Genomic DNA, 17568 nt, shown 5'->3' with positions numbered 1-17568 from the left:
GCTTCTACAGCAGCACTTGTTGCTTCTTCTTGCATTTTTACCTTATGGAGATGGCTTCTTTCCTTAAGCCTCATGAACCAACCTCTCCTAGCTTCAGACTTTTTTATGGTTTCCTCACCTCTCTCAGCCTTCATGGAATTAGAGAGAGTTAGGGCCTTGCTGTGGATGAGGTTTTGGCTGAAGGGAATACTGTGCTTATTTGATCTTCTGTCCAGAACACTCACACTTTCTCCATATTAGCTTTCTTATCATTCATATGTTCATAGGAGTGGCACTTCTTATTTTTTTTTAATAATAAATTTATTTTTTATTGGTGCTCAATTTGCCAACATACGGAGTAACACCCAGTGCTCATCCCGTCAAGTGCCCCCCTCAGTGCCCGCCACCCAGTCACCCCCACCCCCTGCCCTCCTCCCCTTCCACCACCCCTAGTTCGTTTCCCAGAGTTAGGAGTCTTTATGTTCTGTCTCCCTTTCTGATATTTCCTACCCATTTCTTCTCCCTTCCCCTCTATTCCCTTTCACTATTATTTATATTCCCCAAATGAATGAGACCATATAATGTTTGTCCTTCTCCGATTGACTTATTTCATTCAGCATAATACCCTCCAGTTCCATCCACGTTGAAGCAAATGGTGGGTATTTGTCATTTCTAATGACTGAGTAATATTCTATTGTATACATAAACCACATCTTCTTTATCCATTCATCTTTCGTTGGACACCGAGGCTCCTTCCACAGTTTGGCTATTGTGGACATTGCTGCTAGAAACATCGGGGTGCAGGTGTCCCGGCGTTTCATTGCATTTGTATCTTTGGGGTAAATCCCCAGCAGTGCAATTGCTGGGTCATAGAGCAGGTCTATTTTTAACTCTTTGAGGAACCTCCCCACAGTTTTCCAGAGTGGCTGCACCAGTTCACATTCCCACCAACAGTGTAAGAGGGTTCCCTTTCCTCCGCATCCTCTCCAACATTTGTGGTTTCCTGCCTTGTTAATTTTCCCCATTCTCACTGGTGTGAGGTGGTATCTCATTGTGGTTTTGATTTGTATTTCCCTGATGGCAAGTGATGCAGAGCATTTTCTCATGTGCATGTTGGCCATGTCTATGTCTTCCTCTGTGAGATTTCTGTTCATGTCTTTTGCCCATTTCAGGATTGGATTGTTTGTTTCTTTGTTGTTGAGTTTAATAAGTTCTTTATAGATCTTGGAAACTAGCCCTTGATCTGATATGTCATTTGCAAATATCTTCTCCCATTCTGTAGGTTGTCTTTTAGTTTTGTTGACTGTATCCTTTGCTGTGCAAAAGCTTCCTATCTTGATGAAGTCCCAATAGTTCATTTTTTCTTTTGTTTCTTTTGCCTTCATGGATGTATCTTGCAAGAAGTTACTGTGGCCGAGTTCAAAAAGGGTGTGGCACTTCTTATTTTCCTCAAGAACTTTTCTTTGCATTCACAACTTGGCTAACTGACATAAGATCCTACCTCTCAGTCTTTTTTGCCTTTCGACATGCCTTCCTTCCTGAGCTTGATCATTTCAAGCTTTTGATTTAAAGTGAGAGACCTGTGACTCTTCCTTTTACTCGAACAGGAGGCTATTGTAGGTTGATTAATTGGCCTAGTTTCAATACTGCTGTGTCTCAGAGGGCAAGGAAAGAAAATGGGGGAAAGAATAGTTGGTCAGTGGAGCAATCAGAACACACACATTTATCAATTAATTTTGCCATCTTACATGGGTACGGCGCCCCAAAACAATTGTAATAGTAACATGAAAGAGAAGTCATTGATCACAAATTGCCACAACAAATATGATAATAAACAAAAAAATTTGAAATGTTGGAAGAATTACCAAAATGTGACAGAGACACGAATTGAGAGAATGCTGTTGGAAAAATGGCACTGATAGACTTGCTAGATACAGGGTTGCCATAAACGTTCCATTTGTAAAAGAAAAAAAAAAAGCAGTATCTGTGAAGTACAATAAAGCAAAGCACAATAAAATGAGGTGTGCTTGTATGAGCTTGGTCATTGTTTCCTTTTCTTCTTCAGCGTGCTTTTGTTGAATTGTTCAAGATTTATTAGAGTTCCTAATAAAGTCTGGTGTTACTCAATTACTTTCTTCCTTCCAATTACTTTCTTCCTTCCAAGAATTTAAACATGTTAGAATGTTTTTTTTATTCTGAGTTTTACTCACTAACCACCAGCCCCCTCACAAGAACCACCATAGCCCATGCTATCATCTAATTTTTAATTTGAACTAATTGTTAAAATAATTTTATCAATATTTAGCTATTACTAATAGACATGCCTGCTTATATACTGCTTGCCAGTGCATTTTTTGAATCTAAGTTTTTCTTTTTGTGTTTACTTCTTTTCTTGTTAGAATTGTTTACTTCTGTGAGAGTGTATAGGGAGTAGGATTTTAAGTCTTTTAAGGATATTAAAATATCTTCATTAAACTTTTACTCTTGAAGTTTTATTGTGCATTGCGTTCTAGGTTCAAAGTTATTTTCTCTCAGGATTTAGAAATACTTTTCCAACTGCTTTCTTATAGTCTGTGGTACTGATAAGCGATCTGATGCCCGTCCAATTTTTATTTTTAAGGATACTCTTCCTTTTTCTCTGGTAGATTTTATGATTTTATTTATTTATGTATTTATTTTTAGAGAAAGAGCGTGTGAGAGGGGGTGGTACAGAGGGAGAGAGAATCTTAAGCAGGCTCCACATTAGCATGGAGCTTGACACAGGGCTCGATGTTATGACCCCAAGATCATGACCTGAGCTGAAATCAATAGTTGCATGCTTAACTGACTGAGCCACCCGGGCACCTCTTTTTTTTTTTTCTCTCTTTATAGTTTTGTTTGTACTATGGCATTTTGAGTGAGGTTTTATATTTGTTTCCCTTCCTGGCCCTTACTGAGCACTGACAACCTATCAACTCATGTTTTTTTCCTCCTAGTTCTGGGAAACAATTGGCTATTGTTATTTTATTTTATGTATTTTCTAGTATTGCCTATCATTCATGCTATCTCTTATTTGCTTCTAGAAATATCATTATACATATATATTCAGTTTGGAGTTTCTATTCGAAATGTTTTAAATTTTGTTATGGCTTTTCATCCTTCCCCCCCCACCCCTTCTTTGTGCTACATTTAAAAAAATTATTCCGTCCAATCTTCCAAGTGACTGAATTAGTACTCTCCAATTGTTAAGACCATGTATGAGGTTTTATTTTAAGAGTATGGGTACACAAAATTGGGTTTGTTTAATCCTGGGTTCATGAAAACATTAACATTGCTCTAGCCAGTATCTTTTATTTTATTTTTTAAAGTGGGCTCCATGTGTAGCATGGAGCCTAATCCAGGGCTTGAATTCACGACCATGAGATCAAGACCTAAGCTGAGCCAAAAGTCAGATGCTTAACCAACTAAGTCACTAAGGTGCCCCATAGCCAGTATCATTTTTAATTAATTTATTTTCACACTACAGTGGATATCCATGAATATGCCACCAAAGTAAGTTGTTAACAGAAACTTATGCAATAACTTACATATGTCTCTATGTTCCTTTTTTGTTTTGTCTCTATTTCTCTAACTCAACTGTTGTAAGTCTTGTGTTTTTCTTTTGCTGTTTAAAAGTTTTTGTTATGCACAGAGATATATGCCTAAAATAAACGGTTTACTTTTACACATTTTTGTACTTTATTAAAAGGGTACTTGTGTATAAAATCCTCTGAGACTTCCTTTTCATTCATTATTAAGATTCTGAGATTTGCCCATGTTTTTATGTAAAATATTTTATTATATGTACATACCACTACTTATATATCTATCCTTGGGTTGACAGCATCACATTGTTTTTATTGTAAAAATTAAAAAAAAAAAACACCTCTATTTAGAGTGTATTGAATAGGAAGGGATTTAATACAGGGCATTAGGTGCTTACATATTTGTTTAAAGGACCTGTGAAGGTCAGAGATACTGCAGCTAGCTTCCAGGAAATCTTGAGGTGGAGGGAAGCTGGTTTCAATGATCTCACCTCCATGCATTAGTGAAGTGGGCTGTTTTCAGCAGGATTATCAGCCACCCTGACGAAACCTGGTTTCTATTCCCTACCAATGTTCCCTGCTTTGCTTACCGCGCTTTTGAAAGTTAATGGCTTCTCTTTTTGGGCTTTCTAATTTCACAGAAGTGGTTCATAATGGTATCTTCTAACCCATAATTCTGTTGGCTAAGATATCTGGGAAATATATAGTTACTATGCTGCTTCCTTTCTACATAGGAAGTATAGAAAAGAGTGGGGATAATACTAAGTTGACCAAATAAAGTCTATTGCAACATGCATAAAATTTTCTCTTGAATAGAAGTGAAAATGCTAGGTCCTAGGTTATATGAATATTCAAATTTATAAGACATTGACTACTATTCTTTCCCAATTTACATTTTCACCAGAATATGTGATATTCTACTATTGATCTACATTTTCCCTGCCATTTCATATCACCTACCTTTTTTTATTTTTGTTATTCAAATGGATATGAATCAATATCTCATTATGGTCTTACTTTGTATTTTCCTAATTACTAATGAAGCTCATATTTTCATGTTTATTTCTCACCCATTTCCTCTCCTGTGAAGTGCCCAATTGAGTATCTTTACTTTTTTTTCTATTGTGTTTTTTTTAATCTTACTAACTTTTAGGACATCATTAAATATTCATTATTAACACAGGACTTGTGGCTTCTAATAATGGCACAGTAGCTTGTATTAGACTAACCCTCCTGCTGCTACAATTATAAACTTGTTAAAAGCACTGGGAAAGATAGAAAACAGCCATCAACTAGATAAAATACAACGTTTGTAAGAAAGTAACTGCAATGGTGAGACCCACATTCATCTGACTTCTCTTTCCAAGGCATTCATGTCTATTCATACAACAAAACAAGGAAAGAGATCAATGGTCTTAAAGGTATCAGAAATCAGAAGTCAGACTTAGGCATTGTCACACTTACTAGAAATTGATTAATTAAATCCTAGAAAAGAAGGAGCCACCCTTGGGGAGCTCCCAAATCCATATATGAACTTCCACAAAGCTCTGGGCCAGCTCCCAGATTGCACAAGCACAGGGTAAGGCTCAAAATGGCTCTGGGATCAGCAGCTGTAGGAAGACTGAACAACAGATGAGCCTTGATATTGGTGGTTCTCCACAGCTAGGGAGACAGAATTTAGAGTTAAAATCCTTTCAAACTAAAGGTACATGATCTACAGCTTGAACTTTTCTGTGAATCTTCAAAGGACTCTGACTAAGAGATACAGATAAAACCAAAATAGACCTGCTCAACAAAAACTTAACACCAAGTCTCCACAAGACTAAGGGGAGCTGCCAGTGATTTCACCATCTACTAGCAAAACCTTAACAGATTTAGAGAAAGAAAATAGAACACAGAACTTCTAAAATATATCATTCAGAATATTTAGTATACAGTAAAAATTACTGAGCAGAGAAAGAAAGGACCTACATTTTGGAAATAGCAGAAAAATAACCATGCTAAATATTTTGTAAATATACAAGAAAAGGTGGCTATAGGAGGTGAGGAGACAGAGGTTTTCATGAGAGATCTGGAATCTCTAAAAAGAACCAAAAGGAAGTTCTAGAATTGAAAATACAATATCTAAAAACAAAAATTCCCTAGATGGACTTAATATTGGAAGAGACATTGCAGAAAAAAGGATTCATGCAATGAAACTAGGCAAGCGGAAATTATGTAAACTATAGCAGAGAGACCATTAATTAATTAAATAAATAATTAAAAATAGTGTTCATGACCTAAAGGACGGTATGAAAAAAAGTCTAAAAATAAGGCAAATGGAGTTCCAGAGAAAGAGGTAAAATAATGGATGACAGTCTGCCATATTTGACTTAAAAATATCATCCCATGAATGTGAGAATCTCATCAAATTCTTAGTGGGATGAAGGGCAGAGAAAATTAATTTTAAGCCATTATGGGAAACTGCTAAAAACTAAGATAAAATATAAGGAAATAGTTACATATTTTCCCTTTGTCTATGACATATATTATAATATTTTATCACCCCAAAGGTGCTTTAGACATCAGCAGGGAAGCCATTCCCACCACTGGCCCAGAGTCCTGTTTCAAAGAATTGGGCCTCTTCCTTTTTAGGGACCTGGATGCCACGGCCCAGGGCCATCCTCACAGAGTCTGGTTATGATGCTGCCACCCCAGCGGGCATGGAGGACAGAGCATCAAATCAGAGAGGATTATTCTTGAGCCTTACAATCCAATGGAAATCTGCCTTGCTAGATTTTTTCTTCTTCCCAATTTCTTCCTTTTGTAATGTGAATGTCCTGCCATTAGAGTTTGGAGGCATATGACTCATCTAGTTTCTCAGGCTCACAGCTGTCAAGGAGTTTTGCCTCAGGATGGATCATGTGTTCAGACTCATGCATAGCTGGTTTAAATATTTAGATGATACTTTGACCTTTAGACTTTAAAATTGATGCAGGAATGAATTAAAATTGTTGGGACTATTGGGATAGAATGAATGTATTTTGCATGTGAGAAGGACATGAATTTAAGGGAGGCCTGGGGTAGAATGTTATAAACCGAATATATATGTTCTCCCAAATTCATATATAAAGCCCTCACCCATGGTGTGGGTGTATTTGAAGTAAGGAAGTAATTAAGGTTAGATAAGGTCATATCAGTGGGGCCCTGACAAATAGGATTAGTGTCCTTAGAAGAAAAAAACACCAGAGAGCTCTGTGTCTCTCTCTCTCCATGCATGCTCAGAGGATGTGAGGACAAAGCAGTCGTCTGCAAGATAGGAAGAGAGCTGTAACCCCAAACAGAGCCCAGCCAGATCTTGATCTTGGATTTCCAGCCTCCAGAAGTAGGAGATACACATTTCTATTGTTTAAGCCACCTGCATGAGGTATTTTGTTATGGCTATCTGAGCAGGGTAAGGGCACAATCTTGGGTAGAATTTTCCTAGTTATGTAGTTGTTTCATTACATACTGGGAAGGAAACTGGGGAGGTCGATTACTACACAGGCGCCATTGTCTTTAGATATGGAAGAGATATTTGTTAAATTCACTGTGATTTCTTTTTAAAAAAATCCTAATATAACCCATTTGGTTATCCTGATTTCTTGGAACTTTTTCAATTACTTTCTTCTTGTGCTATTTTTCTTTTCCCTTACCAATTTTGGATTTAATATTTTTTATATTTCCTTTTCTTTTTTGTTTTTTATATTTTCTTCCTCAACTTTTTTCTGTCCTTCAAATGTAGACATTCCACTTTTAATACCTTATTGATGGCCACTGAAATTTTATCATGCTTATCTAAATTAACAAAATCCAAACATAAAAATACCTTTTCTCTTCATGCTAAACAAGATACGATCTTGTCTTTTCTCTCTGGCTGTTCAAGATATTTTCTTTGTCCTTGAAGTCTTCTGGTTTTACAAAGATATGTCATAAGGAATTTTTCTTGATTTATCCGTTTTGGGGCAAATTGTGCTTACTACATCTACAGATCCATGCTTTTCTGAGATTAGATGCTACTTTTCCTCCGTTCCCTCCATGCTGTCCTCAAGGGGCTAAGAGTAAACTCACGTTGGTCCTTGTCATTCTGTGTTCCAACATCTCTTAACTTCTCATGTTTTCTTAAATCCTTATTCCTCTTTTATTGTATTTTGAAGATCTATCTATCCATCCATCCACCTGTTCATCTATCTATATATTTCTTAAAGATTTTATTTATTCATGAGAGACACAGAGAGAAAGACAGAGACATAGAGGGAGAAGCAGGCTCCTCAGAAAGAGCCCGATGTAGGACTTGATCCCTGGACCCAGGATCAAACCCTGAGCCAAAAGCAGACATTCAACTGCTGAGCCACCCAGGTGTCCTATCTATATATTTTTTTTGTAGCTATATCCTCTGGTTACCAGTTTTCTTTTCAGTGTGTAAAACTGCTGTATCACTCACCCACCAAATCTTTTATTTCTATGAATACATTTTTCAGTCCTGGAAGACTTTTCTTCTAAATCTTTCTTTCTATTGTCAATAATTTCTTGGTGAAAGCAAATTATATCGAATATATATTGAATTACATATTGAATTTATATTGACTATTTCACTCAATCATTTCATGTAGCCATAAAATATATCCATCAAGTTAAACATCTGTAGTTTTTGTCAGTCAAAATCTGTTACTTCTTGTTTATAATTACTGATGCTAATAGTAGTGGTTTTGGTGATTTTGTCCATAAGTTATTTACTTGGTCTTCACTGGGGTGAGTCCTTCAGGACTAACATATTGATTAAATCCAGTGTGATTCTCTTTTTCCTCAAACCTGAGTTCAGTCCATTTGGTAGTCTTCATTGTTGTTATAGGCAACTATTTCTACTAATTTCTACCTGCTCCATTTTTCTCTTAGCATTTTTAGATTGAATATGTTTTAAAGATTTATTTATTTATTTTAGAGAGAGAGAGCATGGGGGGAGGGCAGAGACAGAGAGAAGAAGAGAATCTCAAGCAGACTCCTCACAGAGCCCAGAGCCCAATGCAGGGCTTGATCTCACAACCCTGAGATCATGACTTAGGCCAAAATCAAGAGTTGGATGCTTAACTGAGTCACCCAGGTGCCCCGGGTTGAATTTTTTTAATCTTTTTTTTTTTCTTCCTCAATTTTTTTCTCTCATTCGAAATTATACATTTTATTTTATTTATTTTTTTAAAAGATTTTATTTATTTATTCATGAGAGACACACACACACACAGAGGCAGAGACATAAGCAGAGAGAGAAGCAGGCTCCACGCAGGGAGCTCGATGTGGGACTCAATCCTGGGACTCCAGGATCATGCCCTGGGCCAAAGGCAGGCACTAAACCATTGAGCCATCCAGGGATCCCCATACATTTTATTTTTTATCTCTTTCAGGTTATTGAGCTTTATGATGCATGTTTAACATAGTAAAATCTGAAGTTAAACAATACCTGTATCTGTATCCTAAACAATATATTCATTTGGGGAATATAAATAATAGTGAAAGGGAATATAAGGGAAGGGAGAAGAAATGTGTGGGAAATATCAGAAAGGGAGACATAACGTAAAGACTGCTAACTCTGGGAAACGAACTAGGGGTGGTAGAAGGGGAGGAGGGCGAGGGGTGGGAGTGAATGGGTGACGGGCACTGGGGGTTATTCTGTATGTTAGTAAATTGAACACCAATAAAAAATAAATAAAAAAAATAAAATAAAATCTTACATACTGGAAAAAAAAACAATATATGAAATTTAGAACATTTTACATCTGATTGTCTTCCTTCACACTTACATCTTATAAATTTCCATTCTACTAGTTCCTCTCTGGCTCCATAATTCAGCACCTTTCCACTCTAGCACATTTCCTTAATGCTGGCCTCAGCTCCTGTATTCCTATCCTGACTCCTGAGCTCTTCTATCTCAGTTAACAACTGACTCTAGACCCAGATTGACCAACGGTGTTTATGTTTCTTTCTCTGAATGTTTCCCCCTTTTGTAAGATCAACGATACCTCCAAGAATAAGTTTTTCTTCCCCCAGGGTTTAGTTACTGTGAGAAAGTAAATCCCCCATAGCAATGTCCATTTATGATACATTGATTATGAATCTTTTATTTCAACAATTATTCCAGTCACATCTCTGATCCCTGATTAGTTCTTATAAATAGTTGTTCTTATTTCATAACTACTACTTTTGTTTAATAACTTATATTTTACACACCTAATTTCTTCTTTTTTAAAAAAGATTTATTTAAAAGAGAGAGACAGAAAAAGAGTGTGGCAGGAGGGGCAGAGGAAGAGGGAGAGAAGCAGACTCCCTGCTGAGCATGGAGCCCAATGTGGGGCTCAATCCCATGACCCTGAGATCATGACCTGAGCCGAAAAAAAAAAAAAAAAAAAAAAAAAAAAGACCTGAGCTGAGATCAAGAGTTGGCTGCTTAACTGAGTGAGCCACTCCAGTGCTCCGGTTTTGTTTGTTTGTTTGTTTTTAATTAAAAGTCCCCTCTACCTTTTTGGCATATGTTGACATTATCTCATTTTCCAAAGCATTTTCTTGTATTGCTATAAGTACTGACGTACAGTTCAGTAAGTAAAGCCATTAAAAGTCTTCATAATTAAATTTCTATTTGGAGAGGAACAGTAGCTGAGAAAAATTTCACATTCTATCATCCTATGATTTTTATTTTTTTATTTTTAAAAAAAATTTTATTTATTTATTTAATTTTACTTTTTTAAATTTTTATAAATTTATTTTTTATTGGTGTTCAATTTGCCAACATATAGAATAACACCCAGTGCTCATCCCGTCAAGTGTCCACCTCAGTGCCAGCACAGCAGGCCCCTCCCCCAGAAGACCAGCTAGACCAACAGGGGAAAAGCTGAGAAAAAATTCAAGAGTGCTACGTGCTAACAGAGATGTCACAACTTTGCAGTATAAACATCATTGTTCCTGCTTGTTTTTTTATTCTGTTTATGTTATTTAAACCCTTGAACACTGACCATGGTGTCATTGTGAAATGGACTTTGCATCATACCGTGACTCTTCAAATATTTTTAGTATTAAACGAACAGGAAGGAAATGGTAAAATGATTTTATCGCAGCTACCATTTGAGTTCGATTAAATGCCAGAAGCATAGAGCATGCTGATTCAAGGACCTTTATCCCAATTATTTTGTGATAGAATGAAATCCACTCAGCACAGGCTTCCTCTGAAGTAGGATGAATACCATCAAATTCTTCAGTGGATCCTTAAACACGTTTTCATGTCCCTCACATAGATAATGAAAAATATACAGACCCCTGTGGAGTGCCACTTATCTTCTGTTCCTTCTTTACCTGAAGACGCCTTTCTATGAATTTATGCTCTGAATAGGAACCTCCAGTTCACTAAGTAGCCACCTCATAGTCGTGCATTATTCCAACTGTGCAAGCAACAGCTGTGAACGAGAGAAATGCATCTCATCATAGAGCTTATGGAGCTCAATATGTTAGTTCTGTTTATTCAAAAGACCACCTGTGTTTCTGGGGAAATTGGAGAAGTTCCAAAGGAGAATGAAGACACAGCAGACAGTAATGAAACCTTCCTAGTTGTAAGACGAAGCATCATAGCTCTGGGTTAAAAACAATGTGACAGTCCTATGGGAAACTTGATTTCTAATATCTATAGCAGAGCATTTTGGGCTAGAATATTAATTAGCAAGTAGATGGCTGAAATGCCCAGTTCCCTTTTCTCACATATAAAATGAATATGAAATCACAAACACATACAACGCACACACACACACACACACACACACACACACACGTTTCTCTTGAATAGATAATTCCTCCATCTCCTTCAAGTTGTTGAGAGAAATTGAATTACCTGATGGCTCTTCAGCACACTTTCCCCATCAGTAATATTATTGTCATGATGATGATTCCTGACGTAAGAGAAGAATAGTGGAGGGAAGGTTGAGTAGTGGATGAATGATTGAACAATGTACTGTGATACCTGGCATTCTTATACTACAGGCTGCTGAAGAAGGGCAAGTTCAGGATTTGGCTGACAGGAGTATCTGAATTGAGTATAGCCTCAGGATAGGAAAAATGCAAGTAGTTCCTTCTTCCGCTTTCCCAGCTGTGTCCATTAGGAGCATAGGTTTGGAAGATACCTTGTTGTAATCACACAGAGATGCTCTGGTTGAATAGTGTTGTTATTGCTGGTGGATCTTTCTCCAACTTTCTCCTGCCCCCTTCAAAGCTCTACAGCAATAATGACGGTATTTCTCCACCTCTTCAAAACTTTTGTGTCCACCCTCGCTAGCCTGGGCATTGTGGGAACGTTTTTCAGGTTGTCTGTTTATATATCCTCAAGTGCAACTTAAGCTCCCCCAGAGCAGCTTAAGGTTATTTTACATTAGAGAAAGCTGTGACTTGGGACTGAATTGATTCGCAAGTTGCTTCTTTTGGGTACCTCCAGAACACACTTTTCATCCCGGTTTGCCTAGCTTTGATATGAAAGCATAGATCCATGGTGGGGAAGAGAAAACTTTTCAAATAATGGGACACGCTCTCTGTTAAGTTCTTTATTTCTTTGCACATCTTCTATAGCATTTCTTGCATGACTCATGAACCATTTTTGTTTTAAATGAGGTTTGGTAAAAGTTCAGGTTATGAAAGGAGGCAACAGATATAAATGTGTTTTTTTTTTCCAGGCTACTTCTTGCCAAAAGCCAGCACATCAAAGAAAACTGAATATAGTCTCAGCAGAATATTGTAGTGGAAGGCAGAGGGCAAACATACACAGGATTAGAGTGTAATGCAGAAAAAAACTGAAAAATGCACGATGGCAAGGCAAAGCTCTTGGTGTTTGAAACGTGTTGTACATATATGTGTAAGTGTATACATATATATATACATATATATATATTCATTTCTTTTGCTTCCCCTTGTATTTGCAATATGAAATTCTTGATGCTGCCAGAGACACGGTCTGCCACACAATGAGTATTTGTGTGGATTGCATTCTGGGCCAGGGCGCCTGAGCATTCTGGTTGTGGCTAGTTAATTGGTAGTGCAAAGGAAATGCCTAGACTTGTCTGGGAGAAATTTCTCAACGGCTCCTCTTGCAGCTGGTCTACCTCAGAGTGGGTTTATAAGGCAGGATCTGGGGTGGGGTGGCAACCCCTGTTACAAGCTCTCACCATTGAAATCCCTCTCCACCACGCCTGTTTCAGGAAATATAATTTCCTTTGCTATTTTCTCTCTCTTCTTTCTTTACCAGTGTAACAGTGTGAGTTACTGAAAAATTAATTGGGGGGCACCTGGGTCGCTCAGTGGTTGAGCATCTGCCTTTGCTCAAGTTGTGATCCCAGGGTCCTGGATCGAGTCCGGCATCAAGTTCCCCGTGGAAGCCTGCTTCTCCCTCTGCCTATGTCTCTGCCTCTCTCTTTGTGTCTCTCATGAATAAATAAATAAAATCTTAAAAAAATTAATTGGGGTCCTATCCTTTTTGCTGCCCTATACCGTTTCACAAAAAGAATGAGAAGATAAATTTGTATCCCTTTTAAGCAAAAGTAACATAAATCGTGTTACTCAAAGGGTGGTCTAGGGACCAGCAGCATTAGCACCACCCAGGAGCTTGTTAGAAAAGTATATTCTGGGATCCCTGGGTGGTGCAGCAGTTTGGCGCCTGTCTTTGGCCCAGGGCGCGATCCTGGAGACCCAGGATCGAATCCCACGTCGGGCTTCTGGTGCATGGAGCCTGCTTCTCCCTCTGCCTATGTCTCTGCCTCTCTCTCTCTCTGTGACTATCATAAATAAATTAAAAAAATATATATTCTTTGGCCCTACCTCAGGCCTACTGAATCAAAATCCCTGAGGTGGAGACCAGCAATCTGTGTTCTAATAAATTCTCTAAGTGAGTTTTATGAACTCTGAAGTTGGAGAAGGTGTGGAGAGAGGAGATAACCTTTGTGTTTTGAACCCATCCAAGTATGTCTTCCTGGATTATTCTCAGAGAGAAGAGGGCACTTGGCAAATGGTTCCCATTTACATGGAATGTCCCAGTAGGTGTCAGAATGTCTGAGGAGAGGCCTGGAGACCAATCACTAGATGTGCAGCCTTCAGAGTGGCAGTGAAGATCTTGGTTTATGAGTTTGGCTTAGAACGTACAGACACTGCTACCAGAGCCACCCAGTTATTTGTGTGCCATGTGAGCTTGTGCAGTGAGCATCTCTGGGGAGGCTATCAAGAATAGAAAGCCTAAAAAAAAAAAAAAAAAGAAAAAAAGAAAGCCTGGGATCTCTGGGTGGCTCAGCAGTTTAGCACCTGCCTTCAGCCCAGGGCATGATCCTGGAATTCCAGGATCGAGTCCCACATCGGGGTCCCTGCGTGGAGCCTGTTTCTCCTTCTGCCTGTCTCTGCCTCTCTCTCTCTCTGTGTGTCTCTCATGAATAAATAATAAAATCTTTTTTAAAAAAGAGAGAAAAGAATAGAAAGCCAGAGTTCCCTCCCCATGGCTCCTGGACTGTGTTAGCCCAGGGCTTCAGATAATCTCAGGAAAGTGGGGATATAAGTATGGATTTCCTTCAATTTTTGGCTTGTATGGAACACACATTATTTAGTTTGCTTTCAAAAACAAATTAGATATAAATTTGAGTATACATAAAAAATATTTTATTAGACTTAAGAGTAAGAAGAAATACTATTCAGGAATGCATATCAAGTATGGGAATATCTTTATCCCCCTCTGTTTTTAGTAAAAATAGGGCATTCTCCTATTTGACATCTTCTGAGAAGTGCCCCACTGAAGTGTTTAGTAAATTCTTTTTGGTTCACCTAGCTGGCTAAGGAAAACATGTATTGTTCTTATTTGTTTCTATATGAAAATTGTTTTTGAACGCACTTGCGGATAATAAAAGAAAATGAAAATGACGTGGCTGATTGGTTTGCAGTTGACCTGCAGAAACCCATATGTGTTGTAGTAGAAAGAGGGCAGAGCTTAGAGACTTGGCTTTGACTCCCCCACTCTGCTGCTTATTAGCTACGTGACCTCAGGCAAGGCGATTTCTCATTTCTATGGTTCGGTTTCATCATAATCTTGTAAGGCTTCATTTTCTTGAGAGTCATATAGCTCGCTCTTTCTTATCATAGAGGTTTCTGCTTAGACATCACCTGCTGAGAATGGGCCTCCCTGACCTCCATATTTAAAATAGTCTCCATTTCCAGTGCCATTCTGTCATCCTGTTCTACTTGGTTTCCTTCTTTGTGTTCACTTGGATATTGTGTTATTTATTCATACAACAACTTGCTTATAGCTTGTTTGCTCCCTAGAAAGTAAGCTCCATGAAGACAGAAACTTTATGTATCTTGTTCATCCATGATCAGAAGAGTGCTTGGCAACAGTAGGCACCCATATATATATTTGTTGAATGAATGATCGATAAGATGGCTACAGTAGCATAGACCTTCTGGTGGTTTTGCAGCAATTAGATAACCTAATCTAGGTGGATACATACTCATGCCATTGCAGAGATCACCCTGCAATATGGTTAAGAACTAACTCAGAATTAGAGAGATTTGGGTTTGATAGCTGGTTCTCCTATTGACTAGTAACAGTAAACTGGGGCAGGTTACATTATTTCTGTTGGCCTGTTTCTTGTCTATAAAATGGACCAGTAACACCTAACACCTCCTCATAGGCCTAATACGTGAATTAAATAAAACAGTATCCAGAAAGGCTTAGAGTGCATAGTACATAGGAAGAAGTAGCTGGGTGAATGAGTGAATGGATGAAGCTCAGGAAAGTACTTTAAAAAAGACATAAACCTATAGCAATATAAAGTATTCGTATTCATAAGATTAATAATAAGCCCCAAAAAACTTTCTTGTATGAGGTCCCCATGCCAATCTCCTACTGGAGGAGAAACATACCCAGTGTGGTCACAAGAGTTACCACATAATGTACTGGGAAACACTGAAGGGACCTTTCCCAGCTTCTTTGTCCTAGGAAAACATTGATTACAACCTGTTTCACATGGGGAAAGAACAGCATCAAACCAGAGTGCATGTCAAGCGACCTCTATTCTGGTTCCAGTTCTATCACGAATAAACTTTATAATTCCTGCCAAGAATAACCTTTGGATTCCAGGTTATTTATCTTAAAATGAGAATGAAAATGTAGAAACAGATGATCTTGAAGGATTTTATCAATTGTGAACATGCCATTCACTTATTTCATTTCTTATCTCTTATCTGTAAGGATTTTTGATTTCCTGAGCCACCTGCTAACCATGGTGTGCAAAGTCTTCCCAATCCTGACACATCAGTTAGCACCTCCCCACACACATATCTCAGGTCTTCATTCCCTATGCCATGATTTCTAGTAACATGTCTTATTGAAATTGTATGTTGTAAGGGCACCTGGGTGATTTGGTCAGCTGAGTGTCAGACTCTTGATTTAAACTCATGTCATGGGGCAGCCCGGGTGGCTCAGCGGTTTAGCGCTACCTTCAGCCCAGGACCTGATCTTGGAGACCAGGGATCGAGTCCCATGTCAGGCTCCCTGCATTGAGCCTGCTTCTCCCTCTGCCTATGTCTCTGCCTCTCTCTCTTTCTCTCTCTCTGTCTCTCATAAATAAATAAAAATCTTTAAAAAAATAAAAAAAATAAACGCATGTTGCAATCTTGAGGTCCTGAGATTGAGCCCCTGACAGGCTCTATACTGGGTGTGGAGACACCTTAAGATTCTTTCTCCCTCTCCCTCTGCTTCTCCCCCCCGCCCCCCCCCCCCCCCCGCCAGCTACCCCTACTTTCATGCACAGGCTCTCCCTCAAGAAAACCCCCCAAAAACAAAAAAGGAATTGTGCATTGTAAGTACTGAAGCTGTCATCATTCTGTTGCCAGTTTTACTTACATTAGGAGGACATTGAAATACCTTTGTCAGGAGGACAAAGAGGGGTTGTCTTTTTTTCTTTTGTTTCTTTTGTTTATTCCATGAGAAAAAAATTTAAAGAGATATATAAAATATAAAAATATAAAATTTATATTTTATAAATATTATAAATTTACAAGTAAATGTATATATAAATAAAATACATAAATATGTAAAATATAGAAAATATATATATTCTGTAAAAGGAATTGTAAGAACTAGGAAGTCAGAGTGGGAGATGCTGCCCAAATGGACTTCGAATCAACCCTTGAGTTTGTATCAAATGCTTCTGTACTATCTGAGTGGGAATAAAATGAAGTTAATAGAGTGCCTATAACATGCCTTATAAAATAAGTTTTTGAAAAGGAGAAACTTTGAAAGTATCTCCTTAAGCTCCCCATCTGCCTAGTTTCAATTCAGAACACAAAGCGCTCCGCAGAAAAGGCTACCTCGCTGACCATGATGCAGAAATCCTATGGAATCCAGGGCCTCCAGGCCTTCTAAGATGCAAGTCTCAGTTCCTTGAAAGTTTGGCTGATACCCTCCACTGGGGTTACTATGTTCATTCCTGAGCCATAACAATACTGAGCTTCTCCATGGCTTTGTGGAAACAGATAAGTTACTTCCTTGATTTGATTTTTCCCTTCCAGTCCTCCAGCTCAATAATTGCCTGAACCACATAAACTGGTACTTCATTACCCCAGATCACAATCCTAATATTCATACAAAATGAGGCCTGATTTATTATTTATGCAATCCTATCTTTTCACCTACATCAGAATTTCTGACATTTCATTTGTCTTTCCATTCACATCAAAAGTTGTTATATTTTCTTCCCCCGACCCACCCAGAATCTTGAGTTTGTGATCATAAGAGGTTGTGGAGGGGGGGGAAACACTTCAAAAGCAGGTTGATGAAGTGATTGTATCTGTAAAGAACCAGCATAATGTTCCATGTCGCATGGTTACCCAATGTTAATGTGTACTGATGAGCACCAAGGTGATAGAGGTCTTTTTTAAAAATGAGATAGGAGACTCAATAGAGCATTTTAATGCAGCCTCATCTCACTCATCCTCAATTATTAGGGCT

At 38.2% G+C, this 17568-nt stretch overlaps 1 long non-coding RNA gene across 10 annotated transcripts in view; it reads left to right on the top strand.

The window, feature by feature from the left end:
- LOC102156827 overlaps positions 1-17568 on the top strand; it is a 309915-nt gene that overhangs the window by 190463 nt on the left and 101884 nt on the right. Inside the window, exons 11-12 of one of the 10 annotated variants that reach the window (XR_005384378.1) lie at positions 12260-12438; positions 12829-12966. The exons of the other annotated variants lie outside the window; for them this stretch is intronic. This is a non-coding gene — a long non-coding RNA (uncharacterized LOC102156827). Of the gene's footprint in view, positions 1-12259; positions 12439-12828; positions 12967-17568 lie in introns of those variants that run through there. 10 annotated transcript variants of the gene reach the window in all.

Source organism: Canis lupus, chromosome 35, assembly GCF_011100685.1.
Source record: "Canis lupus familiaris isolate Mischka breed German Shepherd chromosome 35, alternate assembly UU_Cfam_GSD_1.0, whole genome shotgun sequence".
Taxonomy (NCBI): Eukaryota; Metazoa; Chordata; class Mammalia; order Carnivora; family Canidae; genus Canis; species Canis lupus.
This window is presented reverse-complemented; position numbering and strand designations above follow the sequence as displayed.